The sequence below is a fragment of the Danio aesculapii genome, chromosome 16 (genome assembly GCF_903798145.1).
Source record: "Danio aesculapii chromosome 16, fDanAes4.1, whole genome shotgun sequence".
NCBI classification, from domain to species: Eukaryota; Metazoa; Chordata; class Actinopteri; order Cypriniformes; family Danionidae; genus Danio; species Danio aesculapii.
In genome coordinates, this window is record NC_079450.1 from 19,375,366 (window position 1) to 19,400,530 (window position 25,165).

General features: G+C 36.8%; 1 long non-coding RNA gene across 1 annotated transcript; it reads right to left on the reverse strand.

Moving 5' to 3' along the window:
• Positions 1 to 4,806: 4,806 nt before the first annotated feature.
• On the reverse strand, positions 4,807 to 8,498 carry LOC130242949 (uncharacterized). Its single transcript, XR_008839112.1, has 3 exons — positions 8,334 to 8,498; positions 5,195 to 5,359; positions 4,807 to 4,840 (listed from the first exon to the last, which is right to left on the reverse strand). It is a non-coding gene; the product is annotated as an uncharacterized LOC130242949 (long non-coding RNA).
• Between the last annotated feature and the right edge of the window lie 16,667 nt (positions 8,499 to 25,165).

A 25,165-nucleotide genomic window follows, 5' to 3' on the forward strand; every position in this document is an offset into this window, starting at 1 on the left:
ATTGACCAGATAGAGTGAGCATAATAACTTCAAAGTGTTAGACACTGCCATGACTGACTTTGGTACTTAGAAATTACCACGCTGGGCTATATCGATCGAGAAGTGCCGCACCTGCGCTTCACATTCAAAAGAACTCTTGTTCCCCATGAAGCAGTCACTTTCTACAAAAAACGTCACCCTCAATCTTGTTTCCATCAGTGAGCTCAATAATTTGTACAATTTATGGGGCAATCAATTACAAAAATATGAACACCTGCTGTCATTCATTATTTCCAGTGCATTTGCTTCATGCCAAAATGATCAATAGCCTCAGTCCTCAGCAAATCATTAGACTAAAAGCGGCTGGATCATCTCTCAGTCGCCCGGATTGTCATTCTTTTCTCTGACAATTCAGTGGCCTCGTGCAGTTTTACAGCACTTAAAGCAAGAAATATGTGAGGTCACATGCAAGAGCAAGTAGACAGACATCTTGGAGACTATTCGGAATGTAATCCCCAACATTTCCATGTACCATTAGTCACTTTACAAAATGAGCACCCAGTGCACCAGGCTCACCCGAGAGACATATACCATTCACGAAGATACCATGCCGATTTACTCTAGGTTAATCATCCTTATCTAAAGACATTAGCTTTGTTCATCATATTCGGCATGCTAAGAATGAGACGAACCCAGGCAAGGGAAAGAGTGCACTGAGTCATAAGGGTTTTACTAAATAATGAAGGATTCTGGAAATGGATGAAGAAAAATGGGAAGCTGGTGTGATATTTTATAATGATCAGTATTACTTTAATATATGAATAAAAGTGTTCAGCAAATGTGATGTGATCCTTCCTTTCTCTTTTCTATATATATTGTTATATGTTTTATATACCAGTTAATATATAACATTTATACAACAGTTCTGTTTGGTTCTTGAATCTGATTGGCTGATAGCTGTGCGCTATTCTGCAAATATAAAACAGCATTCATCCAGCCTCTTCACCCTTGTGTATTACCCCGCCCACATACAGCAACAAGCAGGGACACTCTACAGTTTGAAAAAAAATGCTGCTGTTGGGCAAACATAATGTACTTTTGAGGCCTTTTTTAGTGGAGAATGTAGTTGTTAGATTGCACTGTGGCAGTTTAATTTTATGAGGATAGTGCCTATTTTAAATATTTATAATTTCAGAGAACAGCACATCAAGCAGCCATTAGCCTGTCATTGAGCAGAGCAAAGATGGTTGAACATTGTCCATCCACAAGATGGCAACAGAGACCGCATAATAACCCCGTAGAAGATTAAAACAGCGTAATTTGTAAATACAGCCGAATCAAATCATTATTAAACCCGGTAAGTGGTAAGTCGATCTCTCTCCTTTTGTATGTTGTAGTGCTGTATTTATACAATAGTAATTGTAGCGTATTGAGTGTGAGATGGGACTCAAATATCAGGAATGTAGTATTTTGTGTTGGCCACTCTCTCTATAAGCCTGAGTTACTTTTTAATTGGCCATCTGTTTGTTTAGGAGTCTCCTGTTTTGTTACTGCAGACTAGTTGAGTAAAAAAGAAAGAAAGAAGAAATGCCTGCATGAGTTTAGCGTTTTTTCTTATCCACAAACACAAAAGTACTTGTAGTTGTTGTGCTGCTTTGGCTTTTTTGGGGATAATTATTGTGATTTCCCGATTGCAACATAGAAATACTGGGAATCTCTGTAGACTGATGGCATTTCATGCCGTTCAGCCTTATAATCTTAAAATGTAAGCAAAATCACCTGTTTTGTCATCATTTTAGATATTACGCTAGAGAATCATTCAATACTAGCTCTAAAGTGCCGTTGGTGAAATAGCAATGGTTTCTGGAAGAAGGAATGGCGGAAGAAAGTAGTTCCTCATACAAAAGGGTTTGTAGACTCGTGTTTGGTTTTCTTTTTTTAAAACACATAATTATGCCATCATGTGTTGTATACACACAATATCATACTGGTAGAAGTGCGATATGGCTATATATCATCACTGGGATACAGCCATATCACACTGCTACTCTTATGATATTGCTCATGTAAACCAGGGTACTGTCAGATTTTACTGAAACACACTTGAAAATGGCAATATGAAAATGTGTGGGTGAGATTGATGTGTGTGTCTGGGAAAGTGTGCATTCTTTACTAAAAGAATGAAACCAAAAGATTTTTAACAACAGAAATGAATACAGTTTATCGAATGTGCAAGAGTAAGTGGATTCGAGTTGTTCATTTTTGCACTATTTTGTGTTAAGTCATGCAATTCACAACTGAATCGGTTTCTTATATATTTTATGATGATTCATTCATGCATTTTAGTTAATTTTACATCGAAACAACCTATGATTATAGTTGATTAAAGTTTCATTTTCAGTGAGCTTTGACATGTTAGCAATGTGTTTTTATTATAACCATTTTGTATGTAGCTCAAACCAAAAAATCAAACTGAATTAAAAGTGGATTATTATAATTATAGACTTTCATCTTTTGGACATAACAATTACTAAATCAATTCCTATTCAAATTTCAGTGAAAGATGACAACTCATGCCCAACTGAGACTGGTTCTCTTAAGGTTTTTTCCTTTACTTTTGTCAATTGGTGAAGTTTTTTCCTTGCCACTGTCGCCACTGGCTTCCTTGGTTTTGGACTTGTGGAGCTACGCATCGATGGATTTGCTCTTCATGGACTTTCAATTAAACCACACTGACTTGAACTAAACTTCATCTCTGAAAACGGGACTGACACTGTTTCAGTTGACTAGAACTTCTATGTTAAGCTGCTTTGACACAATCTACACTGTAATAGCGCTATAGAAATAAAGATGAATTGAACAACTTGTAACTTAGATAAGGTCTTTAAAATAAGAGTTTGGATTTTTTGTGACAAATTGAAGCCCTCAACCTCTCTCATCACAGACTATCTCATCACATTTTGCAGACCAAGTAGCACAACCTGGGGTAAAAAGCAGACCAGAACGCAGTATGTGGCTGACAGCACAGGTGGTTTCTTTTTTTGTGTGCAAAAAAAAAAGCTCCAATTGATCACAGCATGACCTCAAACATTGCCTTGCGCACACACACAAACACAATGGCAGAAATCTGCTTGGTACTAGATAAGCTGTGTTCAGGATGCTCACAGCAAAAGTCTTTTACTGAAAGAGTGGGTGTTTTTTTGAACAGAATAAACAGTGCTTTTAATGCCAGTGGTATCCGTAATGAAGCTGGAGGGTGTAATCATCTAATCCGTGGCTTAACTTAGCCTTGACGTTAACCAGGACATTCTCAAGGCTGAAGCTCATATAGCTCTACTGATGCAGGGATGATAAGTCAACTGCTTTCTTCTGCCACAAGAAATTTTGCTATCCCAGCATGCACTGGAAAGTTCTGTGAGTTTCGCGAGGTGGCCGGATCATTACAGACATGTCTTGTTTATTGATCAGCAGCAGTGACACACCGAAAACTGCTATTCGGTTAATTGAGCCCTCGCTTTACCACACCGTGTTTCTCTGGGAGGACAGAAAAGCTTTACAATGGATATCATGGATAAGAAAAGAATACACTAGAGTCTGGTAAGAAAATAAAACAAAAAACATAGATGAGTCTGGTTTTAGTTCATTCAATGAAAGTCGGTTCCAAAACAACATTGGACTCCATTAACTTTCTTTGTATGGATGACAGAAGCATTTTTTTTCTTCACTGTTTTGTTCCTTAGATAAAGGAAAGTCATACAGAGTTGGAAAGAGATAAGGGCGAGTAAATAAAAAACACTGCATTTTTAAACCTTTTCTTTGGCCTTACAGACAAAATCGAAACCAGCCCTGATTACACCAATCCATGAAAACAGCTAAAAGCAGGTTATGTTACATACCAGCAAAAGGTCAAGTTTAAGGATATGCAATCAGATAATCTCAGCTTTTGGTTCTAAATAAACCAAACTAACTTTCAGTGATTTCAAGCTGCCAAACAACTTATACTCTAAACGTAACCTGCTGTGTTTTTTTACAACATTCATTAATATTTTAGTTAGTTTCCAATAAAACACTATGTAAATATTTTGTACTGCAGTTCACTTTTATTTGCTCTTATTGTATATAAAGTTTTAACCAGATAACAAAATTCATTCACAATTACGCCATAGCAATACCACATCAGCCAGAATTCAACCAAATGAACCAGAACTGATCCTATTCTGGACCACAGTTTGCTTTTATTTTGGCTCAGATCTGGCAAACACCAGACACTTACATCCAACCCACATAGCCAGAGGTTACTGTGCTGAATATTTGGCAAAAGTGGCCCACATATGTTTTAAGATAACTGGGCCACATTTGCCATATTTCTCTGGGCCACTTTAGACTTACAGCCACATTAGCTTGAGCTTCCTGTGCCAAATATTTGCCAAAAGTGGCCCACATATTTATAATAACTGGCCTACATTTGCACCTACACATGTGAGCCAGTTTGGGTTTAGACTCAGCTTACTCTTAAATGTCTATGCCATATTTTTGCCAACTGTGACCAACATTTGTCCTGTCATTTGGGCTATATTTAACATTTCCACAACTCCTCCAAAAAAGGGACCATAACACACCCTCTGCCTCTGCTGACTTCCTCCACCACATGTTTTGGTGCAACCAGACCAAGTGCTCCAAAGTTGCCATTGGCCATCCACAGGACACTCTGAGGAAGCAGTCCCGTGTCTCATGCCACTCGCCCTGACACTCTAGGCCTCCATACGAGGGCCCATTACACTCCCGAGTGCGCTGCATTGTTCCATTCGAACATGTGAAGAACAGGAACTCCAACTGGACCACTCGTTCCACACGCCATCCACTACAGAGGAAAAGACTTAGAATGAGAGACTGAAAAATATTCTGAATGAGGATAGAAAATACAAAGCGCCATTAGCGCTTAAATTAGACAAAAGAGAGGTTTGCGTGATAAGGGCACATTACTGAAAGATATATTGCGGGGGGAAATGGAAGACGAGCTTTGGGTTGCTAAACTTTAGTCCAATCCATAGTGATTTAAAGCCTCAATTAATCACCATCTTTTGCTAGGAACTTCACAATGGTTTCTTTCAATCCCCTGCTCCTACAGTGCCTCACATTAGGCTTTAATTGTGCTGCTTGATGGAAGTCATTAAATCTGTATGAGACAGTCTGTATTTAAAGACCCGAAGATCACCTGGGCATACAGCGATGTTGCAGAATTTTGTCTGTTTCTCAGGACCATCACAGGGGTTTCCTCCAAACTGGGGTGGCTTGCAGGAGCGGTTGCGTTCCCTGTAGCCACGGCCGCATGTTGATGAACACAAGCTCCATGGAGTCCACTCGCCCCACGCCCCATGTTCTGTAATCAGAGCGGCTAGGGCATGATTTATAGAGAGAAAAACGCACTTTGACAAACGCACACATGCACTGGAGAAAAACTAAAGAGAAGTTCACACTGACAACGATCTGAAGGGATTTGAATTCATTCATTTCCAATGGGAGTTGGCAATTTCCCGAAGATATGAGAGACTGGGATGAGATAAAGTTAAGAAAAATTTAATGAGAAGCGGCGTAATGGGATGTCTACCAATAGGAGAAAAGACATTGAGTGTTTTGCATTGATTATTGTTCATCTTGTTCAGGATATGATGTATTGCTGCAATTATTGTTCCATTTTTAGCAGCAAGAAAACCGATTCCCTGTCTATGCAGAAGTAAGTCTTATTTTTACCTGAAAAAATTGCTTTTTGTGATCAGAAACTCAAAAAAAGCTATAACCCTTTACGTAGCCCACCAATATTGTTATGACAGGAACACCTACTATCAAAGCAACATAGGCTCATTCTGAAAGCGTAGCCCCACATACATTTCTGGAGTTTGTGAATTATGTAGACAGAGCTACGTATGGCTGCATTTCATCTTTAAAACGAAAGCTACGAGGTAGTATGATGGCGTTCTTTTTTTCAGTTACCAGCTGACCGCTTATCTCTGTATGGATGGCTTCTCCGCTGTTACCAGTTTGTCCAGTAGCTTGACATGTACGTTGGCGGACTTGAGACGCAGAGCGAAGTTGACCGCAACAAGGGTTCAAATCTGGTAAAGAACGGTTACAGAAAGCAGGTAACACAAAAACAACAGTTAAAAATAATATAAACAAGTAAATAATTCCCTAAACCCATCTGTGCTTTTTAAAACACTATTGGTTGAGTTTAGGTAAGAGGGAGGGTGGGGGTATCGGTCAGTTGTTCAGTCAGTAAGTCAGTCAGTCGACAGCGGCCTCGGGTGGATTTACAGGAAAACAGCAGGCGCGAATGGCATTTGCGAGATAAGTTTGAGATCTGAAAAAGCGTACACAGTGGCCTTTGGTGGAATGGCGAAAACAAAAACTGCAAAAAAGTAGCTCCTGGGATGTATTTTGCTCTCTCCAGAATTGTATATAGGGGTACGTAATCAGAATAAGCCTGGGTTGTAGCAAAGACTGTATAATGGCCAAAATAATTTGCTTATGCCATGAATTGGAGAAATGACAATCCACAACATGGCACCTCTACTAACAGAAGGGCTGCCTTCCAAATAAATGACCCAGTTGGCAGCTGGTAAAGTCATTGAGTCACTGCTGCAACTGTTAGACATTTGGGTTCTACAGAAACCTGAAATTTGTGCTTAGAATAGCATATGAGTGGGCCAACCAGAAGTGGAAGAAAATAACATCTACAAGACAAATTTGGCTGCTGATGTGAAACATGCTAGTTAAATGTAAATTTGGCAAGCAGTTTTTGAGATTGTGGTACTGTATTTACACATTTGGTAAATATGCAACCCAGGCTCATTCTGATTATGTGTCCTTATAAACATTTCTGGAGAGAGCAAAACACTTCACAGGAGATACATTTTTTGCAGTTTTTGTTTGCAAATCCACTAGAAGCCAATGTGTATGCTTTTCCAGATCTCTAATTTCTTTCGCGAGTGCCATTCGCGCCTGCTGTTCTCTCGTAAATCCACTAGAGGCCGTTGTCGACTGACTCACTGACTAACTGACTAACCAACTAACGATCCCCCCACCCTCCTCCTTTCCTAAACCCAACCAATGGTATTTTAAAAAGCACAGATTGACCGCCCACCCACTTCCCTAAACCCAACCGCTGTTTCACACTGTAAACATTGTAAAACCCAACTTTATCAAATGAAATGAGTGTAGTTAACTCAAAATTTACTGAAAGTCAATTCTACTCATTTGAAAAGACTTTTGAACTCAGTTTGAAGGTAATGAGTTATTTAATACCTCATTACTTCAACTTAAATGGAGTAAGTTACAGTACTCATATAGATTAGTTTTGAACTCAAATGGTTCGTTGGCATCGGTTTCCTCAAGCGGTTTGAGTTGCCTTATTGGGTTTTAAAGTACTCAGTTGGTTTGAGTTCTCTTCATTTATTGGGTTTTACTGTGCTCAAATTACTTCACTCACTCAAATGGATTAAGTTCACAGTACTCATTAGGATTAGTTTTTGAACTGAAATGGTTTGCTGCAATTGGTTTCCTCAAATGGTTGATGTTACCTTAATTTACCTTAATAATACCTTAATAGAAGAAGAAAAGCTCTTGCCTGATTTTTTACCCCGATTTCAGATTTTATCACATTCTCACACTGTTATTTACTTGTTTATAATTCTTAGCTTTTGTTTTGACTTACTTGCTTTCTGGAACTGTTTTTCACCGAAATCAAACCCCGTTCTGGCTACGTAATTCGTGATCTCCAGAACTGTTATAGGGGTATGTTTTCAAAATGAGCCTATGTTGTGAATATGGCTGCCAAGTTATTATCACCAATCACCAATAAAAACAAAAAACAAACAGCTGTCAGTGTGAACAGAGAATTACTGAGAATAAAAACAAGTATTCATGGAACTCTTAGTGTGCAAAGACTACAATTTAGGCTGCGAGTTCTGCATAATATGATTAGCACTTAATACAACATTGTGCTTTGCTAGACACATTTTTTAATCTGAAAAACATGTTTGTCTGGCCCCCTGAGAAGCTGAAATAATGGAATGAATAGAGACTGAGAGTCCATCCTACATGCAGTGGGAACTATAGGGACTTAGCTGACAATGCTGCACTTAAACCCATTAACATCTTACCATGGCTCTCCAGCATCCAGGGTTGAGAAGGGGAGCAGCCGTACGTGGAAGCGCAGGGAGAGTTAGCCTCAGGTGGGCAGCAACTGGAGGGTGAGTGGGCAAAGCTAACTGGCCTTAGTGGAGGGGGGGGGGTAACAGGAGGTGGATAAGGAAGATGGGGGGGGTGAGGAGAGGCCTGAGGTGGGCTGTGCTTACCTGGACACACAGCAGTGTTATTGCAGGGTCTCTGTTCGCGCAGTGGCCCACTGCACTGCGTGCTGTACGACACGGAGACGCAGAAGCGTGTGCGGCTCTGCCAGCCCTCACCACACGTGGCCGAACACACGCTCCACGCAGACCACTCCTCACCCGACGGAGAATCCACTGAGAGGGGTGGAGGGGAAGTGGGATGGGGTAGGGTGTGGAGGAAAGGGTAGGAAAAGGGCCAAAACTAATTAACATGCAGGATTAGCACCTCATCGATCAGGGGAGGCTTAAATCATTTCTTTGCTGATTTCATGTCCTCAGCATTTCATTGTGGTAGACATTCATGCTTTCAGTTCTGGGATATGCAAGTCAGTTACTACAGGAGGATTTCACAAGGCTGTCCAATAGATCAGACTTTATGATCTGAGCAACTTGAAAAGCCAAGGAATCATATTGCAATTCCAAAGAAAGAATACATATTAAATGTCTAATATAAAATATTTTGCAGTTCTAACAGTTCAATGGGTAATATGGGATGTCCAATAGAGTGGAGGAACTATGACATCATTTGTATGCAAAAACCCAGAGGCAAGTTAGCATTTTAGCAGTTCCGGTTCTCTCGTCCAAAGTCAATGGGTATTCTGAATGGGATTTCGGTTAAATTGCTTAAGTAAGGTTTGTGGCTAACACTAACTCAAGATACTTTCACGTTTATTCTACGACATAAAACACATCAGTTACATCACACTCTTAATTTGTTTTAATCGGTTACGCTTCTTTAAAAAGGACGGTTGCTGTCAAGTTGCTAAATGGGACAACGGCGGTGTCAGAGACATTATACTTCATCGAGCTGAACTGGTCTAGAGCCCGCTTGTGTTGGCATTTGGATTTGTTTGGATTTAAGTATTTTCATGAATAGTATTTTCTAGTTTGTAGTTATCTTTCTAATTGGGAATTCATATGGTGTGTAGATAATGCCTTCATCCTTTGTAAAGACTCTCAAGACAGATTAATTTGTTGATTCTTACTTTATTAAATTATATTATGGGGATATTGCTTACCACTGAAGCTGTCTCTTTCCTGCTCTCAGTAATGCAATGTGTGAATAAATGTGTAAAAAAAATACATACATTTAACTGTCATTTTAACATGATAAATTTTTTTTTGTCGATTTGATGTGGATACATTTAACTCTGTCATAACTGCAGTATTTACACTCCTCTTAAATGTATAGCATATGACTGTATGGGCTGCTTTTCACTGCAGTTTGTGACAAAAAAAAAGAATATTGAATGTTGTTCTCTATCTATGATGGGACTTGAAAGCATATAGACTTGTCCCTCACTCCTCATTTCTGTCCTCTGTTACTAAGGTAAGCGAGCTGTATCCATGCGAGTGATACACTTATTTAAATATGTCTTATGATAATACTATGTAGGTACATTTATACATACAGATTTAAAACTTTTACAACAACCTTAAAGCAAAACAAAATGTATTCCACACATAAAAATTTAAAAGGCACATCGATCTATGTGTTTTTGCGTATTTTTTGTTTATAATATATAGCATGGATTATAATATAATAAACAGAGAGAATAAATCTTTGTCATGGACCATATTTCTAAAAATAAGCTTGTTATAAGCTAGTTGTCTGTAGCAGGGTGGTGCTGACGTCACAGGTGAGCGTCCTGTAGACCATTTACAGCCTAATGTTAGCTTTTTAGTACTTGCATTTGCATTTAAGATCCAAAAGTGCTAAAAGTTGTATTTTCATGTGAAGATTATCCGGCTGGAGAAAATGTGTAAGTGAAATGAATAGTGTTTTAACACAGAGCTTATTGTTTGCAATCTTCGAAAAGCCTATGGGAAAATCCTATAGGGATTTAATCAAGGGAGCCTACAAGGTGACGTCATAGTTCTTCCACTCTATAGGAATAGGTAGGCTATTATTACCATCCAGTGGAACTAAATGGAAAATCAAGAATGCCCAATAGAGCAATATTGAATGTCAAAATGAAAATTGATAAGGAGGTAAATATTTAACATCATCCTGGAGGAACATTATACACATTTCTGTTTACATATCAAAACCCAGCCCATGCATACTAAACAATAGAAGCAGTGCACCATCTTCTGTGCCCTGATTAGTTTATAGATTCCTTTCAAAAGCAGACAAAAATTTACAAAGCCATTCACAGAAGCTTCTGTATTTATGAAGTCATTCATTTTTGATTCACAGTATACGACACACTGGAATAAAATACAGGAAATTAACATTATTTTGAAGTCACAGACTCGTATTGGTGGTTAAAAATGAAAGACAAATCCATGCAGCACTCACAAGAAAAGTCAAAACACAAGGATTACAGAACATTAGAAGGCCAAAAAATGTCTTTAACGATCCAAGCATGCAGATCAAACACCACCACCCCCAGCAAGGTATGTCCTTGTTCATACGGTTTCATAATACAGGGTTTCAAAACACTTTCTTTAGCTTCCTTGTAAGCAATGGTGTCCATGATTCATGGATATCTGGATGTTGCCTCCATGAACCATGCCAATAATACACGTGGCAAAGACAACAAAACATAAATCAAGCTGACAGGACATAAAAAATCAAACCAACAAAAATAAGGCTATGGCCACATACGCATCCAGTCTACTCCCCCTGTATATGTGCACTAGTGAGTGAAACGCTTGCAAGTGTGTGTCGGTGTGGTGCCCCAAGCTGCAGAGGGAGGCTGATGCCACCTGTCTTCTTACCTGTGTGGGGAAGACTGCTGTCCGCTGCGGGTCTTATCAGAGTCCTCTCGTTACGGCTGTCCACCGAGCGCAGGGATTGGCTACGAGAGCCAAGCCGGCTTGCCTGCAGGATGGGGTGGGATTAGCAACTACACTCGACTTCTGATTGGGTCAGTGCTGTGCCACCTGAACATTTTGACCAGCATCAGCCATGCTTGGGATTTGTGTGAAGTTTAAGGTTACATAGCGGTGAACCTGTGTTTAGTTCGATATACTCTCCATGCGAAACTCTGAATTGGGCGTGACCTCGTGTGCATCGAACACCAAAAAAGTGTGCATGATGAAGTGAGCAGTGGATGGTGGATGACAAAAAAAATAAGCAGACCATGCGGAACGGAGACACAGACAATCGAGGTGAAGACATCTGCAGCTGATGGCCTTGACCATGGAGTGGGTTATTTACTCATGGCCCCCATCCAAACTGAGTGAAGATCTACTCACTACGGTCACATTCACGGCGGACTCGGTTCAGTGACGCTTCTTACCAAGCATGGCCTCTTGCATTCCTTTTGTTATTTCACTGGACTTAACCCCTGGCCTTTGAGGGAATACTGCCTGTCGCCTAGGGTTCAATGAAAAGCACACCACAAATTGCTTATTTCTGTCATTGCCTCTATCATTTCGTATGATGAATTGATATAATATATATATTTATGTAATATATACAAACAGCGAATGCCGGTTTCTGTGTTCTGAGTAATTACTGTAGAAATGTCAAACGGCTTTGATCCACAGAAAGAAAAATACATTCAATTTCCCCCGAAAAGGTAAAATAATTTAATATGATACATGTATGATGTTTGTATAAAATGTATCAATGCCAGGGTATTCATGATAGGGATATGTAAATAGTTTTGTTTATTTCATTATTAGGTATGAGAGGGTAAAATAGACAGTTCAAGGCAAAATTGTTAGCCCTCCTGTGAATTTAAAATTCCTTTACAAATTTTTCCCAAGTGTTGTTTAACGGAGAACATGTTCTAACACATTCATTCATTCATTTTCTTTTCGGCTTAGTCCCTTTATTAATCAGGGGTCGCCACAGCAGAATGAACCGCCAACTTATCCAGCATTTGTTTTACGCAGCAGATGCCCTTCCAGCTGCAACCCATTACACCCATACACTCTCATTTACACAGATACACTACGGACAAATTTGCTTACGCAATTCACTTATAGCGCATGTAACATTCAGCCTGTCATACTGAACAGAGCAAAGATGCTTGCTGCACAAGATGGCGACAGATAATAAGTCCTTAGAGGACTTGTCTTTTAGTATGTCAAACTACAGCTAATCAAATCATTATAAATCAGGTAAGTGACATTTTAAGTCGATCTCTCTCTTTTTCAGTTATAGTGTTATAGTGCTGTATTTATACCAAACTGCTAGTGTTTGCTTTGCTATGGCTTTTTCAGGGATAATTATTGTGATCTCCCGATTGTAACAGAAAAATACAGTTCTCCGTTCAGCCTTATAATCTTAAAATGTGAGCAAAATAACCTGTTTTGTCATCACTTTAGATATTTCGTTAGAGAATCATTCAAATACAAGCTCTAAAGTGACATGTGTGAAGTAGAAACGGTTTCTGTGTTTTGACCAGCTGCAGAAGTGAACGAATGGATGAAGAAAGTAGTTCCTTCTACAAATGGAATTTTGAAACTCTCTGTGTTTGGTTTTCTTTTTTATATACATGATTATGCCGTCAAACTGTTGTATAAACACACTATTGCACCTGTAGCGGTGTGGATTTGGCTGTATATCGTCACTGGTGGGACACTAAGGCTATATATATATATATAATAGAAAATACTATAATGCCCTTGTCCTGTTAAACATCACTTGGGAAATATTTGAGAAAATAATTTACATTTCACAGGAGGGCTAATAATTTTGGATTTTAAGATCTTGAATATCATGCAGATATTTTTAATCACTCTTAAATCAGTTATATGGGGTTTGTAATACATTTTACTACAAGTAAAAAACTGTAGAAGACATTACACATCTATATTAAATAAATCTCAAACAGCTTTATCTCAGAATCACAAGTCTGTTAATCATAGAAAAGCTTACATAGCAATTTATCATTACTGCTCTATCATTATGTCACACAAGAAACAGAACATATATAAATTTTTTAAGTGAAATGTGAAGAATGAAATAAATGAGGTGTCAGAAAGTGAATGCAGGAGAAGAAGTGAATATGTAAACGTTCACATGCATGCGTGCATATATTTAGTCTGAAACTTACCGATGCAGGGCTGAGCATTACATGGACGACCTTCTTCCAAAACACCTTCGCACAGGTAGGCTTCATCAGGAGGTGATTGACAGTTGCGTGTCCGCGTCTGGACTCCACCCCCGCATTCACTGCTACACTCCGCCCAGTTGCCCCACCCACTCCAGCCACCTGCATTAAACAGACATGTGGACAATCCATGTGAGTGTAATTCCCAAGAAAAAAAAATCCATTTATTAATAAATTTCTGTGACACAAATTAAATTTCCATCCCAGCTAAGCATAATGTTCTGATTTCGTAATCCATTATGATGGCACTAAGATGTAGAAATAGACCCATAAATACTAGTAGGATATTGAGTCCCTGCGTTCTGCTCCCTCATGAATGTTTAATGGGAGACATTGCTGCCTGTCTGATCCCGGAGGCCCCGACAAATATGTATTAATCTGCATGAATAGAACATGAGCTGGACCATGTCCAGCTGCAGACATTTTTAATTACTCACAAATCAATTGTACAGGGAGGGGACGTAATTCTACACTCAGCGCTGCTCTATGTGCTTAATGAGAATTGAAATAAAAGTGAGAAAGAATCAGATAGAACCCTTTTTTTTGTATACATGAGGGTCTGTACAGAAAATATAAAGCTCAATTAATGTGATAAAAAGATAAAAAGAAAACAATTGTTGGAAAATAAGATGTAGTTAAACTGCAAAAATGCTTTTCTTGCTTAGACTTAAACCAAAAAGCATTTTCTAGACAAATGTGTTTTCTTTCTTTCTTTTTTTTAAATAAAAAGTAAAAATTAAGTCAGTTTTTCTTTAAAGCAAGCAAAATAAAAATATTTTACTCATCCCGACAGTGGCGGCCTCAGAAAATATTCTTAGGGGTAGCCAGATAAGGCCACACCAAATCTTGGGGTGGCACACAAAAAATAAATAATTGTATATATATATATATATTATGAATAATGAGTAATGTTATAGTTTTGTTTCTGGTAAATGAATAAATATGGTTATAATTAATTTCATTAATTCCTCTTAAAATATTGCAATTAATTTATTCCTTGAAATTCAGCAAGTACATGTGCAAACCAAATAAAAATCAATACTTAGTTCAAAAACACTTTTCAGGTCAGTTATTTTTCACATACTTTTATTGTATAGCATACAGTATATGCCATGTCTAAAATTAAAGAAGAATAATGAATTGATTAAAAAAACAGACAAATGAACAAACTAAACAAAAGGCGTTACTACATACACACACACTCACTATTCAGACCCTAATCTATATACCTTTTTGAGCCACACTATTACTAATACCTCTTCTTCTATTGATATACCTTTTGCAAAATACATTCACAAAATCATTGAGATTTTTGGCCCTTTTAAGCCAACCAGCACAATAATGAAGGTGCTTTATTTATTTATTTATTTATTATTTATTTATTATTTATTTATTTATTTATTCAATCGGATAAAAAACAACTTTTTCATTTCAAAAATATTTTTTTTTAATAAAAAGTGTACAATCTCAGTGAATCAGCTACATTGGTGTTGATCAATCAACAATAATTTAGTGGCTGCATGTTATTTATTTATTTATTGAATTATTATGTACGTAATTTACGTACGTTTTGACACCCAGTGGTTAAACTAAGTATTGCTCTCCTGTATGAAAACAAATGGAAGAAGGAATGCAACAGAAAGAATATTTTCCATATTAAAGGGCACCTAGGTTACCCCTTTTTCCAGATTTAAGATAAGTCTTTTGTGTCCCTAGAATGTGTCTGTAAAGTTTCAGCTCAAAACACCAATCAGCTTATTTATTATAGCTGTCTGAAATTTCTGTTTTATAGCTGGTAAAACCTTGTTGCTGTTTTTCTTGTACTGCATCTTTAAGGCTAGTCCTCAAACAGCTTGAAAAGTTGATTCTTCACCATACTGTAGGTGCCCTTTAAAAGGAGTTTTTGTTCTAACCAACACCTCGAATTGATATATTAGAAACAGCTTCTATTTCTCACAGCTGAACAACAGAAAACTATGACAATTATCACCTAAGGTACATCTCATGTTCTTTATTCAGTGTTAAATGCTAACAATGTGAGTTTGAATGCCATTTTACATGACATGTATTGCCATATATTGAAAGCAGCAGCAGATAGTTCACCTCAGATCTTGAGATTGAACTTTAGAACTAAACACGTGATTCAGCATCTACATTTAATAATGTTAAAGACTGTTAATATGTATTAAATAGATTATAGATTATCTGAATGGCTGTATTTAAAGTTTCGTCTGGTGCACACAGCTAAATTGCTTATCACTGCGTATCTCATCATGAAGCGTGTTGTTAGGACACGCGGTTACAGTGTAACCTGCTCACCTAATATTTACGTTCGTAATATTTATACTATTTGTTTCCCAGAGATGGGTTGCAGCCGGAAGGGCATCCGCTGCGTAAAACATGTGCTGGATAAGTTGGTGATTCATTCTGCTGTGGTGACCCCGGATTAATAAAGGGACAAAGGTGAAAAGAAAATGAATGAATGAATATTTATATTATTAATTATATGCTAATTAATAACCTCATGTGGAACTGAATCAGTCTCATTTTGGAGTTCATATGATACTGTCGCAGGTTGCATTTCAGTCACAAACACATGCTTTCAGAAATTATTGAAAAAAATAAACAAGGGGGCTTATAATTCTGACTTCAACAATAAATACATTATAAATCACAAGAAATTATTATTTTAAAGGAATATATAGTTATTAAAAGGATTTATGACCTGTACAGAATACATATTTATAAATTTTTCATTATATATTCATACGACCGCTTTGACTGTGACGATTTTAGATTTTCCTCATGATACTGTTTGTTCCTGTTTTGCCTGCATGACTTAGAGTTAATAAATTGAGTTTAGACCATCACCTTCATTGTCACCCAACTCCTAGTGTTAAAATATCATACATTTTGAAAGAATAAAATGCGTTTTAATGCCTGAATTACGTATGCCATTTTTTATTTAATTTAACCTTTAAATTTAATTTAACCTTTAAATTTAATTAAACTCAGATATCATATGCCTGTTCGTTACAGTACATCTGTATTCAAAAAAATATCAATATAAATATAGTGTATTCTTTATATTTAATTAATCGATCCAGAAAAAAAAAATGCAAGTAACACATCATAGACCCTCACACCAAATGAACCCTTCCTAGCCGCTAACACTGAAAAATCCTGAGTTAATACATTATGAAGACCATAACGGCCAGATATAAAAACAATTGATGCTTTTTCTGCAGCTGCTGATACAAATCTGTGAGCAAGCGTCTTCTGAAAACCTGAATCAATATCTATTTGTTTGAGCAGGATGAGCGATTAATGGCAAATTGTTTACTTGGGGCGCTGAGATTGGCTTTGCCGCATGTTGCGTGAGACATTTACAGCCGATAAAACATAACGGATTCTAATCTGCAGTGCCTCAGCCTTGAATATACAATCAAATGTCCTCTTTGCACAGCGAGTGACAATCGCATGCAAAATGAAGCAGGACGGCTCTCGGTGTGCTGCCCTGATTAATCCCATCCACCAATCATGCTTCAAGTCAGACGGCTTCATCAACCAATCGCACGTGCCATAAACAGCATGCTTAGCCAATCCCTGCTCCGCAGGGGATCATAAGTGGGGAAAAATCAGGCATAAATAAGCTTCTTGGCTTCTGTGCTCAATGAGTTTACTCTATTTAAACAAATGCAAATGTGGTTGAAATTTGGCCTTATGATTCGTGCCATGTGAAAAACACAAAGACAATTGGAGATTGCAGTCATGAAAACGGAATTATCTATATGACATACACACATGACAAAAGTCTTGTCATCGATTCCAGATGTAAGAACAACAAATAATAACTTGACTTCTAGCTGATCATTTGGAAAGTGGCAGAATGTAGATTTTTTCAGTGAATCTGTTGAACTGCATCCCAATCATCATAAATACTGCAGAAGACCTATTGGAATCCACATGGACCCAAGATTCTCCTAGAAATCAGTCAAGTTTGGTGATGGAAAAATCATGGTTTGGGGTTACATTCATTATAGGGGCATGCGAGAGATCTGCAGAGTGGATGGCAACATCAACAGCCTGAGGTATCAAGACATTTGTGCTGCCCATACATTATAATATATTCAGCAGGATAGCACTCCTTGTCATACTTCAGGCTCAGCCTTCAGTTCCTGAAAGCAAAGAAGATCAAAATGCTCAAGGATTGGCCAGCCCAGTCACCAGACATATCTGGGGTAAGATGAAGAAGGAGGCATTGAGGATGAATCCAAAGATTCTTGATGACCTCAAGGAGTCTGCAAGAACGCTTTCTTTGCCATTCCAGATGACTTTATTATTAGTTATTTGAGTGATTGCAGAGATGTACGGATGCAGTCCTCCAAGCTCATGGGTGTCATACACAATATTTACTCTTTTTCCACTGCATTATGACTTTATATTCTATACTGTACATTATTTCTGTTAAGTGACAAGACTTTTGCCTAAGCAAAGTCAGATCTTACTGTCCTAATTAAATATTTAAAAAAATCAAGGCATGATCATATTTTATTGTGGTAAAATAAGCATAAAAGGCCTAGAATATATGAAAGGCCTAGAGTGCCTTTCATATAAGCCTCTTCTGATACCAAATGATCAACTAGAAGTCAAGTTATTATTTGTTGTTCCTAAAACTTGTATACTTTTTTGTACTTTTTTTTTAAGTTTACTTTTAAGGTGTAGCGAGTGGCTACATACTTGTTGCTACATGTTTTATTAATTTATTTATTTATCTTTATTTTATTTGTGATTTTTTCCAAGTTTTAACAAAATTTTATTGTACAGAATGTACAATCAAGGTTGTATTTTTTCGATAATAACCCTTGCTGCCAAAATAATTGATCAAACAATTAAAGTAAAAAAAAAAAAAAAAATTACATCACAAAGAAAGAAAGAAGAAAAAAAACTTTTACATTACTGTATACATTTGCAGTTAGACAATATCACTTTTAAAATATTTCAAAGACATTATTGTAGAAGTGGTCTTCTACGTACGTTTGGAGTAAACAATATTAGGTATCACATTTAAACTTGTTTACACAAATTTCTTTATATAGATCAATTAAAGGAGAGTCTTAATTTTTTCAAAGTGCGTGATCTTAAGTTGCCATTAACTTTAACAGGAATAAAACTGAACGTGAAAGATAAAAAATAAATAAATAAATAAAACATATTTCATATTGTTCCTATATTTATTAACAAATTGTTGTACAATTAAATAAATGTCATGCTTTAAAAAAAACTGCACATGCTCTTTGATTATCCAAAAAAGAAACAGAAAAACTAAAACATAGGGAACACTTTATTTTATGATCACCTTGTTACACATGTTCTGTGTACCTTCTATTGTATTAACGATAAATTATGCATAATTACATGCAACTTACCCTAAATCTAATTCTCATACTAATCCTAATCATATATTAAATAAGCACAGTACATGTAGTTAATTAATATAAGTCCATATATGAATAAGTAAACATGGACACCATAAAATTAAATCCATGCTAAAGTGATTTAGGAAAACAATTAAAACAGATTTCTTATAACCCTGCTTCACTGAAAATATTTTAAGGCAGACAATCTTTAGAAAAGCCAATAAGAAAAAAAGTCCAGACAGAAAAAACAATACTCCATTTGGAGATAAGATTTTCTCTCCCTGTGAAAAACGATGGCAGAGTACGACCTTTTTTTTTGGCTCAATAATCACGAGCTAAGGGAGAAAAAGATGGGGGCAGAAAAAAAAAGTGTAGTGTTTTCTTTCTCTGTCCCCAAGGACATTTTATTATGCTTTCAATAATTTAGTGTTCTTTTCTTGTTCGGTGGGAGCTCCAGACCCTTTGCAGCAAATGCTATATCATCTTTAAACTATCATATTCGTCCTCTGCTCGGATGTTTCTTTCCATCCACCAGCCCTTTCTCCATCATTCTGTCTTTCTTCCCTTCCTTTTTTTTTTTTTTTTCAAATGCAGCTGCAGCACGCACCTGCTTTTCAAAGGATGAGCGTCTGGATATACATCATTCCGCCCATTAGTAAATATCATCTTGTCGGACGGCTTACGAAAAGCCCAAAGTGACCTTCACTTTCGCTCAGTGGCGGCCAGAAGGTCTAATAACAGCTCAAGTGACAGTGATCTGAAATCGTCAATACGAGATCTCACTGTAATCTCAGCCAATTGCATATCTGAGCCAAGGTCAGTTATGGTACGTCTAAATTACACCCTTTTCCACTCCATGCATTGTTTTCTGCTCACTTACATGCATTAAAACACAGACTGCAGGTCAGCGGTGGAAAAAAGAGAAACATGGGAAGTGCTGACACCCAGAGGATACTCGGAGTCATTGGCATCCATATAAAAAAAGCTTATTTCAACTTTTAAGCATATCTCAGAAAAAAAAATCTCATTATCTGATCTCTTCTTTATTTAAAAGACTTTTCTTATTAATGTCGAAATCAAATGGAAAAAATCTAGATTTCTCAAAGTGTTGGAGTAAAAAAGATAAGAGCCATCTATCATCTCACACCTTTTTTCCCCTCTCTGTCCGTCTCTATTGGTGCTTCTGATGCCTGAAGCTCACAGGTATAATCCACTCTTTTCTGTGTGTGTGTGTTCATTTGTGCTGTCGGTATCCTGCTTAGAATAAATATTTGAACAGCTGTGCTTACACATCTCATTGATTAACCTCACTCCAGGGGCAGGAAACACAACTTAGGTTTGCACCCTTGCCGCTTCACATAATCTTCTCTCTCTTGAGCCCGAAATGGTGTACGCAAACCAGCTCTCAATTAAACAAGCGAACATTGTGTACCTACGCTTTCTGTAAACTTGTGGAGGGATTATACACTGACCAATGGGTCGTACTAATTTGAAACTTTTCTCTTTGAGATATAGTTGATATGAAACTGTGGAATACTGGTCTTCTGGATAATTTGAAAGGTTCATTGAGCTACATGGGTAGCAGGTAACAATTTTTTTTCAACAAATCATCACCTTAGAATTATAAGGTTTTATCTGACATGTTGTCAAAAACTGAGTCATTAACCTATTCTTAATAAATGATAACTTATTCACATTATAGGATGTTTTTTATAAGTTGTTTAGTTTAAATAATTTTTATTAAAAAAACAATGTTAACACCATACTGTTTGCTATATGAATGCAAAAACTTTCTAGCGCAATATTCAAAATCATTCAGAACAGCAGATAGAACTTTATAATTCCAAGGTGATGCAATGTAAATGTTAACAAATGGAGCCTTATTGTACAGTGTTAACCAAACAATATGCTGATAATAAGCATTTGATGTGGCGATAAACAACCACTGCCAATACAAATAATCTAAATATTCTCTAAATAAATGATTGAATATCACCCCATGTCTTCTCATTGTATATATATACTCAATTCATAAAACAGCAACTGTGTATCATTTAAGTCTGTCAGCAAAATATTTGATAAAGCCCGCAATTAGTTCATTGCAATTGAGAGTGATTGCTTAAAATTTTGGTAACACTTTACAATAAGTTTGTATTAGTTAATGCTAGGTATTGCATTTACTAACATTAACAAACAGTGAACAATACATTTAATACAGCATTTGTTCATGTTAATTAATAAAAATACAGTTGTTCATTGGTAGTTCGTTAACTCACAGTGCATTAACTAATGTTACCAAGCATAAATTAGGATGTTAATAACACATTAGTAAATGTTGAAGTATGATGATAAATGCTGTACTGTTTACATGTTAGTAAATACAATAATTAAACATTATTAACTAATGAAACCTTATTGTAAAGTGTACATTGACGTTTAATGCATTCACCTGAAGCGAAATTGCAGGTCAGAGTTCACCCAAACTTGAACTTTCGAATGCAGCAACGTGATAATTGTTGATCTGTGAATGTGTATAAATGTAAAAACTATGGGACCTTGGCTTAAAATAAGTTATACAATTTGATTTGCGTTGTTTATCCTCAACTTCCTCCAATGGACGTTTGAGTTTATGGGTGTGGTTTGAAGGAATGCTTCGATTCAAAAACTGTTTCTTACTAATTAAATTGTATGAATTTATACAAATAGCCACTTTCCTGACAATACATAATGTAGCTACAGTACGTTTCCTCATGAGATCACTGGCATTGTCTCTGATTAGCTAATTAATGACCACTGAGCCTGGGTCGTCTTTCAACGGTCACACAATGACAAAACCAGTGGTTTTTCTTTTTCATCAGCAGAGTGCATGCGTTACAGGATTACGGCCTGTGTCAGATGGACAGCTAGAGTCCTACACTGTTACGATGAGCTAGTAGATAAACAGATCAAAAGTACGACAGAGAAATGAATAGGGGTTTGGTTGAATGTTCTTTGGTTGCAGGTGCGGGTCAGAGAAGCGACGTTTCAATTCCGAAGATGGATGCCTCTCCTCGGAGGAACAAAAGGGGAAAAATCTAGAGCGAATCAAAACACCCTTCACTAAAAGGATCAGATGGGCCTCCCACTTTTCACAGGCCCACAGATGAGTGGAAAAATAACAGGCTTTTCTTATTTTCCCATTGCACATCAATCTTCGGCAGAGAAACATCTGCTCATGAGAGCAAACGGAGTGGGTGCACGTGTGAACACGCACACAAATGTAACCGTAAACATGCCATCTCGGCATCACTTCCATGCCCTTTCTGTGTTGGTTCAGTGGCTGCCAAAATGGATCACCACACTGGGGCCGAACTCCCACGAAACAGCAAATGCCTCTGTGTGAAACTCTCTGGAACTCCATGACATTTAGAAAATGAAAGGGGTTTGTCTTATTTTAAATGGTATGGGGAACGAAAGCACATTCATGAATTGAATATAAGCAAGCCACATAAGGAACTGGAATCTTGATACTATGTGGAAGATTATAATTAAACACGATCTGAAACAAGACGCCATCAAATTAAGTTCATAACAGGTACTTTATATTAAAGAAAACATTAATGCAAGTAATGTCATGATCACCAGCGATCACTTCTTGAACTACAAACTCATCCATGAACTACAAATCCCTGCATGTCGTATCACCACACCGGTCACCATTTTCCACTGATCACACATGTACAGCGGAATCTCTTATTATTGATTATCCGGACTATATGTACACCCTATAGACATTAGTCTGGAGTTTTGTCTTTGTTGTTTCCTGTCACATATATTTCCTGTCTCTGTGTTTTTGCCTTTGTTTGTTGTTTGTTTTGTTTGTACTTTTGGATCGATGCCTTGTTTGTGACCTTATGACTGTTTTGACTATGATTGTGGAATGCCGTTTGACTTTTGATTTTTCCTATTTTTGTCCATGATTACCTGCATGAATACTTTTAAACGTGACAAGTAATGACAACTTTGTGAAAATAACATTCCATCATCATTCACTAAACCGGATTAATGTGAAAATAAAACACATGCTTGTTATGAATTGAATTAAATTTCAATAAAATACAAATAATTATATATATATATATATATATATATATATATATATATATATATATATATATATACACATATATACATATATATACACACATATATATATATATATATATATATATATATACACATTTATACATATATATATATATATATATATATATATATACACACATGTATACACACACACACACACACACACACACATATATATATATATATTAATATATAATATATATATTATATATATACACATATATATATGCTAGTCATTACTTTTCTCTCAAAAAACAAAATGAATCAAGTAATCAATTACACAAACATCCTTGAAACCCTCCTTTTGTCTTTACATCAACATTAAAAAACTGAATAAGACTGCAAAATCATTAGTAGATGAAATAATGATAAACAGCAAATTTGCTCTACCAGTGACACTGTGAGAAATTCCGTTTCCTTAATTAAGCTACTTATGAATGGTTTACTTTTGCAAATTTCAGTGGGTACCTCTAGTAAACAAGTCTTATACTGCGCCAGCGGGTTCATAAAAATGGCAGATTCCACTGGCCTATAATAATAAAAAGCCACATTATAACCAGAGGAACTATATGCGTAATATTTTTATTATACAGTTAATATATGGCATATAAGAGGTGACAATTTCAAAATAGAAAAAAGTCTTTTGACAAATTATTAAAAATAAGCTACACTGGATGACAAGAGCAAAATAAAAAGGTATATTTTGCAATTGCACAATGATTTTAGCTTATTAAAAAAATCTATTGATATGATGCACAGATGATGACAAAAACTTCAACATAAATTAACCTGACAGGCACACAACGTCAAGAGACATTAATATTAGGGTAGATTTAGGTTGTGATGTCATGTGACCAAAATTCAATGTCTAGCCAGTGTCCTAAGGACAACGCTATTTTGACGTCCAATAATGACTTTAAAGGATGTTGATATTAGATTGTGTTGGAAAGTGACCAAAATCCAACATTGAGCCAATATCTTAAACCAACGTCATATTGACGTCCAATACTCATCAGGTATGGCAACCAAAAACCATCATCTGATAGATGTCATAATGGTAACATCATCACAACGTCAAGCTGTAGATTAGCTGTTGGACGTTGATTATAGATTAACTGTTGGACAGATTTTCATTTCTAAACAAAATGCAACATCCCCACAACGTTGGGGTACAACGTCAATATAACTTCATGTTGACGACCTGTGCCTGCTGGGAAGTTATAACAAGTTATACATTAACTTTTGACTAATATCTAGAAAGTAGTAAACTAACCTTTTTACAGCAACAATGTTTGCACAATCATAAGGCTGACCTACAGTAGAGCAACAATATAGGTGCACTATGACTTGCATATGCACATTTTTAATACAAATAAAGCAGGACAAATACACTGAAAATTCCAAAAAGAACAAGTGGACTTCAAGTATCTCAAAAAACTTCACAATCTCAACTTTCATGCCTTTGTTTTGTACCAGAGGGGCTTCAAAACTTCAATGTTGTATGATAAAATATGCCTATAAAATTTGACACATAGTGCATAGTGTGAGAAGGAAGGAAAGATCATGCATTAGTACCTCTGATTATCCCAGCCTTCAAATTGGGGACTTGACAGTGTGCATTCCTGAGTGTCTCTCTCTCTGAGGTAATGTTCCTATGGAAACCACTTTGGTGACACATGTATGTTCCAGTGCCTAAGGTGCATTAGATATTCCTATTCCAGTGCCCATCTGCGGTGCCTCTCAAAACTACGAGGCTTTATCAGGCAAATAACCTCTAATCCCCCCTAATCAAACCATCATCTCTCTCCCCTCTGAATTCTCCTGCTGGCTTTCACTGGGTCAATCTCAGCATGTTAGGAGAGATTTTCTATCTTTTATAGATTGTGTTTTGTATGGACTGTGGGTTAGATGTGACTCTAGAGATGTGAGAGGGGGTAATCATACAGATGGGTTAGAGAGCTCTATACAGCACTGTTGTCTTTCGCTCTCCATCAGAGCCACACACACATGCACCCACACACAAGCTCAACAGGAGCCATGTCTTCGCTAATAAGCAGCCCTCTAGGACGTTTTAGAGCTGAGAGTATGTTTATGTGACAGCAGTGTACTAAACATGTAAATGGTTTTCCATTGAGCTTTGAATAAATTTCAGGCACAGCATTTTCAAAATGATAACATTGTG